The sequence below is a fragment of the Rhinatrema bivittatum genome, chromosome 13 (genome assembly GCF_901001135.1).
Source record: "Rhinatrema bivittatum chromosome 13, aRhiBiv1.1, whole genome shotgun sequence".
NCBI lineage: Eukaryota > Metazoa > Chordata > Amphibia > Gymnophiona > Rhinatrematidae > Rhinatrema > Rhinatrema bivittatum.
In genome coordinates this window covers 57,170,128-57,189,565 of record NC_042627.1, presented here as the reverse complement: position 1 = coordinate 57,189,565, position 19,438 = coordinate 57,170,128, and the positions used below count along the sequence as shown (strand labels likewise).

The window sequence follows — 19,438 nt, the reverse complement described above, 5'->3', positions numbered from 1 at the left end:
CAAGCTATTCTCCACCTTTTTATTGAAAGATAAAGTCTCAGGAGAAAGAATGAAATAGTAATTCAGATATTGCCCACTTATAGACAGGATTGCTCATAAACATTTTTTTTTTGCACTGTAGCTTTAAGGCAAATATATTATACCATCACAATAGGCTAAAGTATGAGATCTATTTTCAAAGGGTTTCTCCCATCTGTGACTGTAGCAAACCCCCTTTAGAAGATTTTTTTAGTGCCCTTTCCAACACTTATTTTCCTTTATATAAATAAAATGGTGTATTACCTTTGACAAGCTATACTTTGTTCTTCAGAGCAAATCATCAGAGTCTTGTCAGCTGCTCTTGTTTTCCATTGAGCTCAAGCTTGGTCTTAAGAGTGTTAATACACTGTGGACAAATAACCATACTCTGCAGAGAATACCATTCCACCCAAGTCATGTGTCAAGGAGTATCCTTCTCTTATTTCACAGTACATGGGCTCTGCCCTTCCCACGTATGTTCCTTGGGTTCATTTTATTGGCTTCAGTCTTTCTTCGTTCAAAATATCATGTGCATCATCCAATCAGAAATTTGGCAGCACAATTTAAGGCACATTTGTTTACTTGCTTAGAGGCACATTCTGGATTGTTAAAAATCAACCAGTACCTGTAACTCCACGTGAACCCCTTGAGAGTCAATCAGAATAAAAAGAGTTCTGCTACACTTGATACAGAAGTTGAGTAATAGTTGTTGGTACAATTCAGGGCAATATGTATGTATTTCTCTCCTTTCCTATTAAAATGAATGGTTATTTAATTTTATAGGCTTTTATAGTCTATATAGCTTCTTTTGTATTTTCATTTTTGTATAAGCATCTGTACAAATATATGCATAATGCACAATTATGGACACATTATAGAAGCTGAAACACAAATGCACCTTTAGGGGACAATTTTCGAACTGGGACAAAGACCAGGTCTACTTTTTACCCAGGGTCTTTTCATCTATTTTCATATTTTTGCTTCAAAACTGCCACAGATACAAAGCATTAGTGGCCACATACACCTGCTTCTTGTAGAAAAGCGCCCGCATATGTTTGAGGATGCCATTTACATCTGTACCTTTCCTCCTCCGATATAAATCCGACTCCCAAGAACATCTCCTCTCAATGGAGTGAAGCGAGCACACATTGTGGAATAACACATGGACCTTTAGCTACACTGAGGGTCGGCAATTTTCAGGCAACCAATTAATGTGGCTAAAATGTTTTTTACCCACATAAATAACTTTGAAAATTGTCTCCTCAGAAGGCAATTTTCAAACAGATCAAGCCAACTTACTCCGGAGATAGCCAAGTAAGTCTTCTGGGGTGAAGATTTATAGCTTCTGAGCAATTAAATCTAGCTCCCTAGTTTCACTAGGCCTAAGAATTAAAGGCTAGGGTGCACGCTAACAGGTGAATTTTAAAAGCCCGGCGCATGCCAAAACCGGGGGATATGCACACAAGTCGAGTCGGTGTGCGCCAGTTTTTAAAAGTCGCCCATGTATGCGCCTACACGCAGCTACGCGCACAAATGAAAGGTTCCCACAAGGGCTTGGTGTGGGCATGGTCGGGGCAGGGCGTGTTGGAGCCTGGCCAAGAGATGAGTGAGTAAAAACGTACGCACACAGACGCGCGCCGGGGTCCCCTGCTGCGTAACTTTACTTCTGCTATGGATGACGTGTAAGTACAAAAACAAAACAATCTAAGCAAGTCAGCAGGGTTCTAAAGGTTGGGGCTAACGGGGGGGAAGGAATTAAACTGGGTGGGGGGAGGGGAAGTTGGAAGTCCTATCCCTTAACTGGGTGAACTGGGAACGAACTAGGAAAAGTAACAACGGTGACAGCGCGCATCCCTTGTAAAATGTCCCCACTTACGTGGTAGGAACATGCTCACATCCATTTAAAATTGAGAGCACGCGTACGCACATTAAGGCGATTTTATAACATGCGCACATATATGCGCGTATGTTATAAAATGACTGCGTTCTTGGGCGCAGGCTGACAAACATGCACACGTGTGCCCACGTGCTGCTTTGAAAGTTACCGTCCCCGACTGTTTAGCGTGCACCATAAAATAATATGTCAAGTACTAAAGCCCCAGCTTGCACACTAAGCAAGGCTCAGTTGATGTTAGCAGGTGTGCCCTAAAACTGGCACGTACCTGCCATGCATATAAAGGAACATTATATGCAAATTGGGTTTTAGTCTTCAAGCATTGTTATACATGCCATAATGAATAAAGCACACTGGTTTTAATGTCTGCACTAAAGGGCCACTTAACAGTAGAATACATGATTGTGATGACTTTTACTGTTATAGATGTAGTCAGTCAGTTCAAAGACCATTGCAGATGTTCTCAGGGTTGGCTTGAGGCATGTTCTGGGGTGCCACGTCTTTAAACCTTCCGAGAAACTACAAGACTCTTTTTCGAAGCTCAGCCATCTCTGTCCTGATTTATTTATTTAGAATATTTGATTCACCTAATCAGAAGCCCTAGGCGATGTACAAACAGAAGTTAAGAACTTACAGACCACAGCTAGAAACCAAATGGCTTTCCCCTCTCCACCCCAATGGCCTCCGCCAAGGTTGTAAGAGGAGGCCTTTCACCATATTTTCAGATAGCTTGTGCAGAGCACCGCTGGCGCTGGTCCCAACAGTGGAGAGCACCCACTGAGTTGGATGGTCAGATGCTGGTGCTCTCTGGATCAGATATGGCCAATTTCTATACCTACTACTGCTACTAAACATTTCATTAGCATTACTAGATATACACAGCACTATATAGATACATAAAATAGAGATTGTTTCTGCTCAATGAAGTTTATAATCTAGCTGAGACACACAGATAAGAATTTCCAGTTTAATGTGACAGAGTCAAGATCAGAAAGCTCCAGAGTTTTTTTTATTTAAAATCAGTTTCAGAGAGCTGGGTAATGGGATGGACTTGTCGGTGCTGAGATGGATTGGAGGTTACAGATGGAACAGATGTGGCGGCTGCAACAAGAAGAGCTATGGGAGATACAGAGTGCAGGAGAGAGAGGCAGTATACAGCACTAGTTAGCCAGTTATACATAAGCAGATCTGCATGGCAACTCCCTATGGACCTCATGATATGGACCTTATGATATCCACGGGACTATTAGTTATAAGCTTTGTGTGAAGTAGGACTTCCATTTTACCCTGTCTGACTTTAGTGCACTGTTGCCACTCCTCAGTGGCAGCCATGTTGTAATATTCTGTATCATCAAGTCATGTTTCATGGGAACATACACTTCTAGCATAAACCATATGGTCCCCTCAGGATACTGATTCACTTCAGATTTTCCCTAGGTCAAAAAATGTTTTAATATTGATACTGCAGAAGATCTCAGAATTCTAGAGGACATTTTGATTATAATTAACTTTCATTACCTTCTTGCTGAACAACAAACATGAGTGCAACAAATCAAAACCAGTCACCACCATCAAATATGCTGAGTTAACACGTGCCTGTAAGGTCCCATTGGGAAGCACTAGTAAGAGCTTCAGCTTAATGGGATAGGCTGGTTGAAAATCTTTTCAGCCTTTTGCTTCTCGCTGACTTTCTTCCACCTTGGGGGAATCTCTTTGGGACCTCATATTTACTCACCCGGGCCTCTTGGCAAGAAATTCCTGCATCTTTTAAGGACCTCCAAAACCTCTGATTGATTATATGCATCAGTACCTGCTCCATTTATTTTAAATCACAAACAAAAGGCATATGACCACCTCAGAGCAGCTGTTATTTTGCCCACTTCTCTTTGCTTCTGAAGTTTCACAGCTGAAACATCAATGAAAACCACTGGTTTAATATTCTTGAACTGGATGAGGTGCTCTTCTTTGCTTTCTGCATAAGTTCCTCTTTATCTGGGAATAATGGAGTCCAATTATGATGTCTCTTGGTCTCTTATTATTCATGCCTCCCAAGTAAGATCTTTTGCATCAGTGGTTCCGGGACAGAAAACTGTGTTCTCTGGGACCTCTGAATACACAAATTCTTTCAGTGTATTCTATTCTCCAGATCATCCAGTTTTTCTAATAGCTCTTCCTTGCTAGTATCTGGTGTGTATCATTTTTTATGCAGATCAACAATCTCCTTAGCCTGTGGTGAAAGCTATTAGTGTAGCTGCATTTGAAAAAGGTTTAGTCAAGTTCCTGGAGGAAAAGTCCATAAACCATTATTAAGGTGGAGTTGCAGAAATCCACTGCTTATTCTTGGGATAAGTAGCTGGAATCTATCTACCCCTTGGGATCCTGCCAGATACTTGTGACCTGGCTTGGCCACTGTTGGAAACAGGATACTGGGCTTGATGGGCCCTTGGTCTGACCCAGTATGGCAAGCCTTATGCTCTTCCATTTTCTGCTTTACCTCCGCAACACAGTTTCCTACGTCCCAGATGTCACTTTTAAGCTTAGCTACTGCAGCAAAAAAAAGTCACTTATGACCCCATTATTTTCACATTTTGGTTTGGCGTGCCAGCATTTCATATCTGCTTTGTTGATTGAAGCCTCTGTCTTATGCCTTCTCCTGATTTCCTGGATGCTGTTTCACTCTCATATAAGGCCATGTCAGCAGTAGGGGGGGGCAGCCTGACAGAATCGCAAGAAAAATCTTGCTTTGTGGCCTGAAAATATTCTTTCAATTCAGGATCTTTCTTGCAGCAAGACATGCTAGCCTGCTTCATACAGGTTTGTCAATAAAAAAATAACTTTTCTTTGCAGAGGAATGTGATTAGAAGCTAAAGGTATGATCTACAGTTCAGTGCTGAAAGTAATGAATATTTCAGTTAGTTTTAGCATTACAACATCCTATCTGCTCCATATCATACAAGCAATAATGCACATTCACTCACAACCCTCCATTGCATTACACATGCAAAACCTCTATTTACCTTTCAACATTCATAATTTTTGTAACATACACAGGCCAGCATTGAACATATTCCAGGGGCAGGCAACTCCTGTCCTGAAGTGACACAAAAGGGTCTGGTTTTCAAGACATCCACAATGAACATGCATGAGATATCCGCATACATGGAGGCTGTGCATGCAAACACACATCATGCATATTCATTGTGGATATCCTAAAAAGCAGACCTGTTTGTGGCATTCCAGGACCAAGGTTGCCTACCCCTGACATATTTCATAAGAACTAGCACCACACATTAGATATATGACACAATACAAACCTTTTACAACTCCCCTTTCCCCTATAAACAAAAAAAGCCCTACACCTTTAGTTTCTTCTTTGAAGAATGAGGAAAAGATGATGGTGGTAGATGTGGCTCTTCTCTTTGCCTCCCTGGATCTACTGGAGCTGGGCTGTCGCCTCTCCATCTGCAGCTACAAGAGCAATATGTCCCTATGTGGCAGCAAAAGAAGAAAACACATAGAAAAGAACAAGTCCATAAGCCATTTCTTGAACACTACCTATCTACTTACATCTTTAACACCATTTCTACAGATAAAGAAAAGGCAGGCAGGGAAGCCCAGGATAGAAACCCAGTATTCTTTATACAATATGCTGAGCCTTAATTCCTGAGAGTTCTTAATACTATGGAAAAGCTAAGAGTATTAACCAGAATATACCTCTTTTGCTACATATGCATTTATAAGCTGCATTATGAAATACAGAAATAATGAGAAGGATAAAAGAAAGACGATTATGTTGCACATAAAGGTTAACCCATCTTCCTGCAACTAGTGGACTTGGATGTGGTCATTCTGAGGACTTAACAACTGATTCTGGCAACACTCCCTTTTCTTTAGTTTTCTGTCCCCCTCCCTCTATCTTCCCTGTGTCATTCACTCTCACCACACTACCATCTTCCATAATGCACCATTTCTGTCCCTTTAGTCTGTTACCTTCTTTCTTGCATCTCTCCTTCCTCCAGTTATCACTTGGTCTATATACATGTACCAATCGGGCTAATGTGTGCATTATTGTGGGATACCAACATCCTGCAGGAATGTTGTGAGGAATAAGGCTTGCAACTCGGTATGAATTGCAAATATTCTACTGTATGCCCTGAAGCATCATTTCAGTATAATCCTCTTTTCTTACATAATTTGTTTCTACCCCTGCGCGGCCAGATTTTTCCTGTAGGGCAGGCAGCACCGTGGCACATGCTTTCCTCTGTAGAGTTGGTAGAATCATGCTGAGTTTCCATCTAGGAGAGCAGGAAATGGACGATGGAGTCCGAAGATGGGAGACTCCTGCAAGAGGTGGAAGACACAGAGGTTAATATTCAGAAAGCAATCAAGCAGAAAGTTTATGTAGGTTAAATTACCACGCAACTTTTCACAAATATTGAGCGGGACTTGCTCGTATACGTCTGCCACTCAATATACATGGATAATACATATGTAACCTTACCCAGACTAATGGGCCGATACAGTACAGTGCGCTCCAAACCCTCGATTGGACGCGCGTTTTCGACACGCTAGCTTTAACCCTTATTCAGTAAGGGGCCGAAAACGCATGTCCAACCCCCCTGAACCTAATAGCACCCGCAACATGCAAATGCATGTTGATGGCCCTATTAGGTATTCCCGCGCGATTCAGAAAGGAAAAAGTGCAGCCAAGCCGCACATTTTACTTTCAGAAATTAGCGCCTACCCAAATGTAGGCGCTAATTTCTTCGGGCACCGGGAAAGTGCACAGAAAAGCAGTAAAAACTGCTTTTCTGTGCACCCTCTGACTTAATATCATGGCGATATTAAGTTGGAGGTCCCAAAAGTTACCACAAGTAAAAAAAAAATAAATAAATAAATTTGAAGTCGGCCCGCGGCTCGCGGGTCGAAAACCGGATGCTCAATTTTGCCGGCGTCCGGTTTCCGAACCCATGGCTGTCAGCGGGCTCGAGAACCGACCCCGGCAAAATTGAGCGTAGGCTGTCAAACCCGCTGACAGCCACCGCTCCAGTCCAAAAGGAGGCGCTAGGGACGCGCTAGTGTCCCTAGCGCCTCCTTTTATCTGTTTTTACCACCGAGCCTAATTTGCATACTGAATCGTGCGCATAGGAGAGCGGGCGTTCGCCTGCTCTCCCGCGGACTTTACTGTATCGGCCCATAAGTTAGGACAGCAATTTTTCCCACACATGCTTGTGTGTATAGCTTTAGTCAGAGAACACTCAATATATGTGCTTACTGTCTAAGGTTTAGCCTTGACCCCGGAATGCCTGCATTGATGCTCGTTTTTGTTTGGATAAAGTTTATTTGCACAAAAGAGTTGTTTGCAGAAAATGTATGCAGCCAGTGGGGGGAAATATTCAAACATCTGGTTTTATGCAGGCAACTAAAAAAGTTGCCTGCAGAAAACATTTCGATATCAGCCTCACAATATTAATTATAGAGGTCAAAATAGAATGATGCAAGAGGGCAGAAGGAACCATTGTTTCCTGCATTCCTAATCCTCTAACCTCATAAATTAAAAAATATATTCTCTCTGCTATTTTACTGCTTCCTTATTCATATAAATAGTGGATGTTTAAGCATAATTCTTTTCCTCTCTTTTATTTTTGTTAACATTTCAGTCAATGTTACACTCCCTCCTCCGTCCCTCTCTCAACCCATATTTTTAGGGCCATGCTAGTTTTTCCCTCTCACAAGACCACTGGTTATTTGAAAGCTTCAGTTTTCTAATAAGAAACACGAGAGCAAATTCTAAGGACTTTACTCTCAAAGACATTCTGTCTTAGGCAGAGAATAGGCAAAACTCATTGGAAAAAGAGTTCCCACACAATTGCTAAAATATAAGCATTCAACCATGGATTGTTTTTTCTTTGTAGAAACTGCATTGCCCATTTACTAATCTGTGCTATTCACTACTGAGGTGAGTCACAATGCAATGAAGGGGAGTTATTTACTTAAGGCTTTAAACAGTCTACGATGAGCAATAAACCAAAAGGATTACTGAAAATTCAATTTAAAATATGTCACCAACCAATTTAAGTGTTTATGCATACAATTAGACTGAATCGAAAGGGAAGAATGTGAAATATTGATTTTAGGGACCTCTTTGGCACATGAGACAGGCACCACCTAATTGCTGTTTATTAGCAAACTACAATCCAAGAGACATGTTCAGCTCACTCTTTTTGGTTCCAACCTAATTATCTTTCTTGGATAATTATTTCTAAGAATAATGTAAGAGTTTTTAATGCAACTCCGCTTGACAAAACCTGGTGATTAATATGGTATGTGGAACTTTCTCTGATGCATAAATTAGTACTTTTGAAAGCCAGGGAGTATATATTAGCTTGCAGCTCCTAGAATAATTTGAATGCTGGAAGTAATGAAGAAATCACATTACTGAAAAACACACTTTGTACGTGCACAAAAGGGCATTCTGGGCAATGGCCTGTAGCACGCCAACTCAAACTTCTGGCTCATAATTCACTATTTGTGAGCAGTTCCTTTAAAAGCAAAAACGTTTGAGACACAAATAAATCCTCAAAGCTGTTTAAGCTTAATATTATTCTCCAGCGAACAAATGGTTAAGCCACTCCTATTTCCCCTCCCAATAAAAAACATCCTAACTCTCATCAAGCCAGTACTAAGCATTTTTCCCATAGACACAGGCTGGATAATATTCAAACCTCATTCTGAAGGTAGAAAATGCATGCTACTTGTGAAAATCGAGGCTTGAAAAATTGTGCAACTCATCTGTGGGTAAAAGTATGCATGTGATTGAACTACATTTTCTGCAGAGGCAGTCCCATGTGCACAGAGAGGGTGGGGGACAGAACAGAGAACATGACGTGATTATTCAAAACCATGTGCGTTTGGCGCCAAAGTTACACGCAGAGAAAGCAGGCACATCTGCCTCTGCATGGAAGTTTCCCTTAGGCAGGAATCACAGCAGAAATACCAGCATAGTTTTGCTTGGATTACTGGTGCAAACCCCATGGGCAAAAAGACCTGCACAATTTACTCCAGTGCTCCCAGTTTTGACTATTTACCCCCCAAACTGGGAAAAACCCTTTAGTAAAGTAACTAGCCTCACAGGCTCCGTAGTTGCCGCTCAATAGTTTCCTACAGTCTTTCACAGGATATATTTTTCAGTTGCTGCAGAGATGCTGCGTACAGTGGTCAGATCACCCCATCCCACTCAGGTGGATAAACCAGGGTATACTAATAGGCTTACAATAATGCAGCTAGATCAAGAAGCCAAAACATATATTGCACAAAAAGAACTGTATGAGTTCCCCACCGAAAAAAGAATCTGGGTAACAGCCCTCTGAATGCAGAAGGTTTACACACAAACAAGAAACTTATTAGATCAAGTTTATTAGATCAAGTTTATTAGATCAAGTTTATTAGAAACTTATTAGATCAAGTTGCTTATTAGATCAAGTTTCTGATTTGTTCCATGTAAACTGCTACACGGCAGTAGTTATTACCGTTTAACTGTGAACCGGAGTGATATGTATTGTATACAGGAACTCCCGGTATATAAAATCCATAAATAAATAAATAAATAAATATAGACTTGTGAGGAAGTTAAATTATTCAATGGACCTGCATAAAATCTGCGGCAAAGCCTGAGAGATGGCAGTCTGCTCTCCCCCAAAAATGCATTTATTCTCCTTATAAAACTATAAAACTATTCGCTGTATCTGGCTTTAAGAACTCCGCAGCATGACTTTTCTCGCAGCCTTATACTAAGATTTTTTCTAGTTCCTTGATTAGAGATCTGGCTTGTAAGCAGGATGCTTTCCTAACTCAGCTGAATCAGGCATGGAATGCCAATAATCAATATCATTATGAGGCTGAAGCCTCTGTTTTGTCTGGACGACCTGTCTTTGCTTGAACTGTCCTCAGAACTTGAGGTGGCCTTACTTATGTTTCCCTCTAATAAACAGATTCAGTGCCTTGCGATACCTGCGATTCATGTACCTACCGTCTATCACCCCACTATGGTTCATCCCACAAGAAAAAAAAACAAAACATTTTACTCCTCCAGTCATGACCAGGTACTCTATGCACTATCTCACCTGTTTCTACTCCCTGATAGCATGGGTGGACTTTAGGTGCTGGTTCTACTCCATCAGTCTCCATCTAGGCCATGATCACGATTTGTGAAAACCAATTTCATATTTGTTAGAACCTCTCATAAAGTATAGTATTTAAAATTGCAGCAGTTATATGATGTGATACATTGCACCTAGTTACATAAGAGCATGATATATGCCATACTGGGTCAGACCAAAGGTTCACTAACCCCAGCATCCTGTCCCCAACTAGGACGTACCTGACAGATCCCAACGAATAGATCCATTCCTTGTTGCTCACTCCCGTGGACAAGTGGTAGCTTTCTCAAGTCTACCTGCCTAATAAGAACATAAGAAAATGCCATACTGGGTTAGATCAAGGGTCCATCAAGCCCAGCATCCTGTTTCCAACAGTGGCCAATCCAGGCCATAAGAACCTGGCAAGTACCCAAAAACTAAGTCTATTCCATGTAACCATTGCTAATGGCAGTGGCTATTCTCTAAGTGAACTTAATAGCAGGTAATGGACTTCTCCTCCAAGAACTTATTCAATCCTTTTTTAAACACAGCTATACTAACTGCACTAACCACATCCTCTGGCAACAAATTCCAGAGTTTAATTGTGCGTTGAGTAAAAAAGAACTTTCTCCGATTAGTTTTAAATGTGCCCCTTGCTAACTTCATGGAGTGCCCCCTAGTCTTTCTACTATCTGAAAGAGTAAATAACCAATTCACATCTACCCATTCTAGACCTCTCATGATTTTAAACATCTCTATCATATCCCCCCCTCAGCCGTCTCTTCTCCAAGCTGAAAAGTCCTAACCTCTAGTCTTTCCTCATAGGGGAGCTGTTCCATTCCCCTTATCATTTTGGTAGCCCTTCTCTGTACCTTCTCCATCGCAATTATATCTTTTTTGAGATGCGGCGACCAGAATTGTACACAGTATTCAAGGTGCGGTCTCACCATGGAGCGATACAGAGGCATTATGACATTCCCTATTTACCTGTTCCACCCCATGCATGATTTTATAAACCTCTAATACAGTGGTTCTCAACCTTTCTAATGCCGTGACTCCGTAATACAGTTCCTCATGTTGCGGTGACCCCTCGCCCCGCCCTCGCCCTGTGAGGGCGGGGTGAGGGCGGGATGAGGGTGGGGCTTTGGTCATATGGGGGCGGGGTTATGGATGGGGTTGGATTTTAGTGCATATTTATTTATTATGACATTTATAAACAGAACCACCATTCCTCATAAAACAATAAAATTAAGAAACATAAAGCATCAGTTATAATAGTAAAACCATACTAATAAAAGAATACTTTAAAATTACTGATAAATAGAATTTCTATTAATTAAAATCATATACATTTTTATAATTTCCCAAACACCAATAAAATATTTCAAAACAGCACATATATCAAATAACACACAATAATTAAAACTAATAAGGATTTTAAAAAGCCCCTGCTGTCCATACATGGGAGCTCTTGAATTCCAGTCACCCTGATATTGTCGAGGATTAGGAGGTTATCCTCTCTCTCTCACACATACTCACATGTCCATTCTCTCTCACACATATACTGTCACATACATACACATTCATGCTCTTATATGCACCATAACCTCTCGCTCTCACAGACACTGACACACTCTCAGGGTGTAAGACACTCTCTCCCCCCCCCCAACTCACACACACTCTTACTCCCCTGGATTTTCTCATACACACTCATGCTCTCACTCTTACTGGCTCCCTCACAACCTCAGAGCCTCTCAGATAAAACTCTATGCAGCAGAAATAATGCTGAATGTTGAGAATTGTGTTATGCAGACTAATCTGGAAAATGCACTAATTTCTACATGAGTCATAATGAATCAGTCCTCAGCTGCAGGCTTCAATTGATTATCCTGGCTCCCTTTAATTTAATGTTTGCCAAATACAGTTCATGTGTAACAGCAATCCTAATTCTCCACCAGATCAAGCTGATTTCACATCCCACTTCATACTTTGTCACCTCCAGCTGAGTCAAACAATTAATCTAATTACTGCCACTGCTGCCACGTGGCTATTGGGGAGGCGCTGATTGCTGCTATTGGCACTGAAGCCCATTCTGCTGCCTCCTCTGTGCAGGCCCCCTGGGTTTCCACTTCCTCCATGTTGATCTCGTACATTGTGAGATCCGCCATAGAGAAAGTGCTACTCTTGCACATTCCCAAAGATTACATGTGCCAATCAGTAAAAAGCAATTTATTTTTTTTACATCTGCTTCCCTTTATTTTTTTGCAATTTCCTTTTATATTGCCTTTTTTTCTGTTTCTTTTCTCTCCACCTGTCTTCTTCCCTCAAACACACAGTCAGGTTCTCATTCTCACCTGCATTTCTCTCTCACACGCACATACACACACAGGATCTCACTGTCACATGCTCTTTCTGTCATGCAATCATTCATACACACAGTCTCTCACTGGCACAGGCTGTCTGAGTCTCACACACAGGCTCTCTCACACCACCACATGCTGCCTTGCTCAAGCACAGGCTCTCACTGTCACATGCTGTCTCTTTCACACACACAGAGGCTCTCACATGCTGTCTCTGCAAACACACACAGTCTCTCAATTCACTCTCACACACAATCTCTCAACTCATCTCATACTCGCACACACCTCTCTCTCACCTCTGGGCCTCTTCTTTACGGGTTGCCACAGGATGGGCTCTGCAGCGGCCCTAGTCTTCCCGGCCCCGCTGCTCCTCTTCTGCACGCAGCTGACGCGCCTCCTCCTTCCTGCCCGTGCAGCTCCGGCAACATTTGTCTTCCGGGGCAGGGCGGGCAGGAAGTAAGTAGGAGGAGCACCGCGACGCGCTCCCTTTTGGGGTTGGAGGAGGCAGGTCTCCAGCTTCGCCCCGCCTCCCCGCAGCAGCCGCGGCGCCGCGGACCGGCAAAAATCCCCAACGGCCCGGTACTGGTCTGCGGACCGGGCCGTTGGGGTCGGTCCGCAGACCAGTTTTGGTCGAACGACCTGTGTTTTGGTCGTTTGACCCCCGCCGGGGTCGCGACCCACAGGTTGAGAACCGCTGCTCTAATATATCCCCTCTCCAAGCTAAAGAGCCCTAACCTGTTTAGCCTTTTTTCATAAGGGAGCCATTCCATCACCTTTATTATTTTTGTTGCCCTTCTCTGTACCTTTTCTAGTTCCGCTATATCGATCGATACACAGACATTATGATATTCTCTATTCTATACTCCATTCCTTTCCAAATCATTCCTAATACACTTAAAGGGGAATTTTAAAACCAGCGCATGGGTGCGCATGTGCGCGCATTTGTTGGCTCGCACCCAGAAACGCAGCCATTTTCTAACATATGAACATAGATGTGCACATGTTATCAAACAGCCTGGCCACGCGCACGTGTGCCTAATTTTAAGTGGACATGCACCCGTGCACGCAAAAGCCACTTCTACCACATTAGTAGGGGAATTTTATAATGGGCACGTGCTGAAGCCTTTGCCTGTTTTACCAGTTCTTACCTACTTCACCCAGTTAACAGCTAGGTCCTCCAAACCCCTCCTAGTTTGATAGCCTGTACACCCCCTTGTTACCCCAGAGTCTTTATACCCCCCAGAAATGTCCAGTAGGTTTTGTTTTTTGTTTTTTTAACATAAATGCCATCCATAGAGATGTAAAGTTACACGGCACAGGAACTTGGCACATGTTGAACAGTCTAAGTATTTACGTGCAAATTTCAGGTAAAAGTCCCAAAGCGCACATGTACAGCTCATGCCATGCCCACGCCCAGCCCCTTTTAGAGAAGTACTGAGATGTGTGCGTATCCAGGCGGCTTTTAAAATCCAATCAGCGCGTGCAAGCCTGACCTATCCGCGCATCCCCTCATTAAATGTGTGTGGCAGGCTTTTAAACTTCACTTTTGTGTTTTTGACCTCCACCGCACACTGAGCTGAGAATTTTAACGTACTGTCCAGACTGATTTCAAGATCCTTTTTCCTACTTTATTCTGATTTGTAGTCCACCTCCTCATAAAATAGTTTTAAGCAGTTAACAATAGTCATACGGCATATAGATAATCATGTACATAAAAACCTAACACAAAAGAATACATTAAAAATAAAAACAAATTATATAAAAATCTAATAATCAGCAATAACTTAGTACTTAGCAAAACAAAATATATATATACATACATATATATTTATTTATTTAACTCTTTTCTATACCGACATTCATGAAACATCATATCATATCGGTTTACATGGAACAAGGGTATTATTATAACATTAACATTAAGGAAGGAGATAAGTTACAATAAACAGGGGTTGCGGAAACTTGGGTAACTGAAAGTGCAGATGACAGAGGTTTAGCAAAATAAACTTAACAAGGTAAATACTGGTTGGGCCATGGATCACATATAGAACACTCTATAAATATAGAAATTATAAACACAGGAGTAAGAGTGGCTACGATGCAATGCAGTGGCAATACAGGAAGGGGATTAACAAATGGAAAGGGTTGTGACTTTCCAGGATCATGGAATTGGAAGGGGGGGGGTTAAAGGGGGGGATTATGAAAGAAAGGATCAGGTTATGGGAAGGCTTGTTGGAACAGCCAGGTCTTGAAATTTTTCCTAAAGGTCAACAGGCAGGGTTCCTGTCTGAGGTCTGGAGGCATGGTATTCCAGATGGATGGCCCCACTGTAGAGAAGGCCCGTTCCCTGGTGCATATACGAAGGGTGGATTTGGTGGTGGGGGCGTGAAGGTTTCCTTTGTAGGCCTCTCTTATAGGTCTAATAGTAGTGTGCAGTCGTAACGGGATATGTAGGTCGAGTGAGTGCTGATTGTGTATGGTCTTAAGAATAATGGTGAGGGACTTATAAAGGATTCTGAAGCTTATGGGGAGCCAATGGAGATTCCTGAGAATGAGCGTGATGTGATCTCCTCGGTTGGAGTTTGTCAGAATTCTGGCTGCTGCATTCTGAAGCATCTGCAGGGGTTCTGTGGTGGAAGCGGGGAGTCCCAGCAGGAGGGCATTGCAGTAGTCTATCTTTGAAAACAGGGTAGCCTGGAGGACCGTCCTAAAGTCGTGGAAGTGGAGGAGTGGTTTAATTCTTTTTAGAATTTGTAGTTTATGGAAGCGGTCCTTGGTTGTGTTGTTGACAAATTTCTTTAAGTTCAAACGGTTGTCTAGAATCACTCCTAGGTCTCTTGCTTGGGTCACCATGGTGGTGGAGGGTTCGGCTGTGAATAGTCGTTGTGATCTGGGGAAATGAGGAGGAGTTCAGTCTTGGCTGAGTTGAGGACTAGATTTAGGCTGGTGAGGAGGATGTTAATAGAGTGAAGGCAGCTGTCCCAGAACTTGAGGGTTTTGGGTAGGGATTCTGTTATGGGAATCACAATCTGCACATCATCAGCGTATAAGAAATGCTTTAATTTCAGATTTGATAGCAGCTGGCAGAGGGGCAGTAGGTAGATATTGAAGAGGGTGGGGGAGAGGGAAGAGCCTTGAGGTTCTCCTAGCGTGGATTTGATGCTGGGGGATTCTTTGTTGCTTATTCTGACTTTATAGTGTCTATTGCTGAGGAAGGACTCAAACCATCTGAGGACAGTTCCTGATATATCTATATCTGATAGACAATTTAGTAGGATAGAGTGATTCACTGTATCGAAAGCGGCGGATATGTCAAGTAGTACTAGTAGGTATGAATGTCCTTTGTCTAGGCCCATAATGAGGTAATCTGTGAGATTAGGAGGGATTCAGTGTTATATCAAGAAATAGCACTACTGTATCACAGTCAGGACTGATCATTTGACATACTTAACTTTTCCAGGGTGGTTCCTCCTAATAGAGAACCCAGCATTGTGTACCTTTAGTTGGTCATCACTGCAACACTTTGCACTTGTCCATATTAAATTTCATCTGCCACTTAGACACCTAGTTCCTCGTCTCATGAGTTCCTTCTGCAATTCCTCACAGTCTGAGTTTTAACAACTTTGAGTAATTTGTGTCATATGCAAATCTGACCACCCCACTTGCAGCTCCCTTTTCCAGATCCATTTATATAAATTTTAAACAGCACTGGTCACCATATAGATTTTTCCATTGGTAAAACTGACCATTTAGTCTAACACTGTTTTGTATTTTTTAATTAGTTACCAACCCACAGTAAGACATTGCCTCCTATCCTGTGATTTTGTAATTTCCTGAGGAGTCTCTCATGAGGGACTTTGCCAAATGCCTTCTGAAAATCCATATCCACTGTATCAATTTGCTCACCATTATCTCCAAGTTTATTTACACCTTCAAAAACAATTCTGATAGATTGGTAAGGCAAGACTTTCCGTTGCTTAATCTGTGTTGGCTCTTCCCTATTAAATCATGTCTATTCATACGACTAGCAGGCCTGGGAACTCTCGGGATTTGGCCCGGAGACTCCGGAATTCTAAAGGAATTACCAGGTCTCTGGGCCAATACCGGAAAACTCCGGATGCTGCAGCAAAAGCAATCTGCCTGGACCCGGGAAGAAGAAAGGAGCGTCACTGGTCTTCGGGGCCGGTGCTAGGTTTTTTGCTGCCCTGTGCAAACAATTACTGTGCTGTCCCGTCCCCACCCCCGCCCCTCCCTGTTCCTTCATTCTCTGTTCCAGGCCCACCAAACAAAAGCCCAACTCCCTTCAGTGATAAAAACTTTAAAAACTGAAACCCCTATTATTTATTCAATTTAACAACGCATTTGCTTGGATACCTTACTATAAAATCTGCACCAAGATCTCTAACTTCTTGATACATTGCAAGGAAATTGAGATCCGTTATCAATGCAAGGATTCCCGCTGGTGTAGGATCCCACTCAAAAACTGGAGATTCAAAATGTTAGTTCGCAAATTACCTGATTTTTATAAATATAAATGTGCTCAAATAGAATCCGGTGAGGTACCTCATTTCCTTTTATAGGTCAGACAGGTTATATATTTTTCTCTTCTTTCATAAATGTGATTTCAAAATCAGTTGGGATAATGTGGAGGAATATTATGTTTGTTCTATATGTTTATGAATACCTTTATGTAATGAGGAAAATTTTCTGATCTGACTGGTTCATTGATAATTTTATATATTGTCTATGTATAAAAGAAAAAGTTCAATAAATAAATTAAAAAAAACAAAAAAAAAAAACCTGAAACCCCCCCCCCCATCCCCGAACCCATGGCTGGTGCATGGGCGAACCTTACACATAGTTATGAGTTATGCATTTATATTTTACATGAAAAATATCAACGTACAGTATTCTGAGGTAAAAGCATCACTTAAATTATATTTACAGGCACTGCTGTGATGCCCACCAGAAATCCCTGCAAAAAAGACATTTGGAACCCATATGGTATTAGGCCTATTATGATGTGTGTTGGGTATGGGCTTGACCCTGGGAAAGCCCTAAAACACTAATACACTTTCTATTAGAAGAATGCCTCACCTCAGTCACACATGCAGAACATAAACAGACACTCACCAAAGACAGAATAGAGAAATCATAAATACAAATGCACAGTCAAAAACTGAACTGGAAACCTCAAGAAGCCAGACATTATGCAGTGCAACAATAAAAAACAGAACCATCACCATTCCTCAAACATCAAACAATAAAATCAAGAAATGAAATAAATACATAATCATAATACTAAAAACATACTAATAATAGTATTTAAAAAAGATGAATAAAAGATCAAATAATTAAAAACTCATGTACATGTTTTTTTTTAAATGTCCCAAACACCAGTAAAATATTTCAAAACAGTAGACACAGCAAATAACACCTGAAAAATAAAACTAAAAAGGATTTTAAAAATTCACGCTCCCCATACCACAGGCGTCTCCAGCTCTTCTTTGGTTGGGATATACCAGCAGACCCAGGCCTTCATCTTCATTTCAGCTTCTTTGGTTGGGATCCACCTACAGCCCATTCTCTCTCTCACACACACAATCCAAGCAGCTCCCATTTTCTAACTCTCTCTCTTTCACACGCACATACACCAGTCAAGTTCCCATTTACACCCACATACCCCAGGCAAGCTCCCATTCACATCCACCCAAATCCCATGCAGGCTCCCATTGTCACACACACACCCTACTCATCCCAGGAAGGTTCCCATGCATGCATGTGCATACACACACACACACATCCCCAGGCAGGCTCCCATTCACACACCCACTCATCTCAGGCAGCCTCCCATTCACACACACACACCCCCATCACAGGCAGTCTTCCATTCACGAGAATACAGGAAGTTCTAGTGCCATAAGTGTTGAATACCGAGGAGCCAGAATCGTCGGAGCTGTCAAACGGGCTTCCTCTGTTGTGGCCTCCTGCTTCTGCTGCCTTTGGGATCAGGTCCACTAGCGGCACCACAGGCCTCCTCTTCTTCTGCCACCAGTGGGATCGGGTCCACTGGCTGCAGCACGGGCTTCTCCCTGCTCCTGATGCCGCCCCACCAGGTGTGCCGCCCTGTACAATTACATGGTTTGCCTACCTGTTGGTCTTCTGCAGCTGAAAAAGGAGGAGCTCAATAGAGATTTCTACCATCTCTGGCCCTTTTTAACTCTTAACTTCGCTTCTTCTTGACACTGACCAACCTCCTCCACCTGCTCTTGTGCAGCCTTTACAGTCATCCCATGCAATGTTTCCAGCCACTTACCCACCCCATCCTGTTTATCTTGGCCAATCGACATCGTGATTTCCTGCCCATGCCTCCAAACGAGGAGTGAGAAACAGGCAGCGTCCACTTCTGCAGCACAGGAGGAGGAGGAAAGCAGTCAGCCTGAAGGAAGAGACTGTTGATACTCCAGGAGCCCAGGTTAGAGGCTGCTATTGCTGGTGGGTTTTGAAGGGGAGTGGGGGGGGGGGGGGAGAGAGAATGAATGAACATGCCTGTGAGAGTGAGTGTGTATTTGGGTAGGAAGAAGAGAACTGAGAATGTATGTGGGTGAATGAAGGAGAGAACCGAGTGCAAGTGAGCATGGGTGTGAAAGTGAGTGAGCATGTGTGCCTGGAAGAGGGAAAGAAGTGAGTGTGTGTGTGTGTGGGAGAATGAGAGAAGTAAAGGTGTAAATGAGCATGTAAGAATGTGAGAGAATGAGCAGTGAACATGAGTGTGAACATGTAATAGTGTTAGTGTGTATGAGAGCAAATTTGTGCAATGACTAGTAATTCTGTTTTTTAAGAATAGCTTCTGCTATTTTGCCCAGCACTGACAGCTCCCTCATCAGTCTATAATTTTCTGGATATCCTTGGAGCCCTTTTTAAAATTTAGCATTACATTGGCCACTCTCCCGTCCTCAGGCTCAGATGTTGATTTTTATGATACTGCCAGAACAGGGAAGTTAGAATATCCTGATACAGAGGTTGTA

The 19,438-nt window shown here is 42.3% G+C and overlaps 1 protein-coding gene and 1 long non-coding RNA gene across 4 annotated transcripts in view; both read right to left on the bottom strand.

Annotated features, from left to right (window-relative positions):
* Positions 1–451, bottom strand: part of SLC12A1 (solute carrier family 12 member 1) — a 122,652-nt gene extending 122,201 nt beyond the window's left edge. For 2 of the 3 annotated variants that reach the window (XM_029575062.1, XM_029575061.1), the window contains exon 1: positions 283–451. The gene's annotated coding sequence lies outside the window, so the exon portion shown is untranslated. The remainder of the gene's footprint in view (positions 1–282) is intronic. The other variant, XM_029575060.1, reaches the window with a different exon arrangement.
* Positions 452–5,271: 4,820 nt separating this feature from the next.
* LOC115075149 lies at positions 5,272–10,367 on the bottom strand. The gene is made up of 3 exons (XR_003852446.1): positions 10,293–10,367; positions 6,102–6,253; positions 5,272–5,399 (listed from the first exon to the last, which is right to left on the bottom strand). It is a non-coding gene; the product is annotated as an uncharacterized LOC115075149 (long non-coding RNA).
* Positions 10,368–19,438: the final 9,071 nt, after the last annotated feature.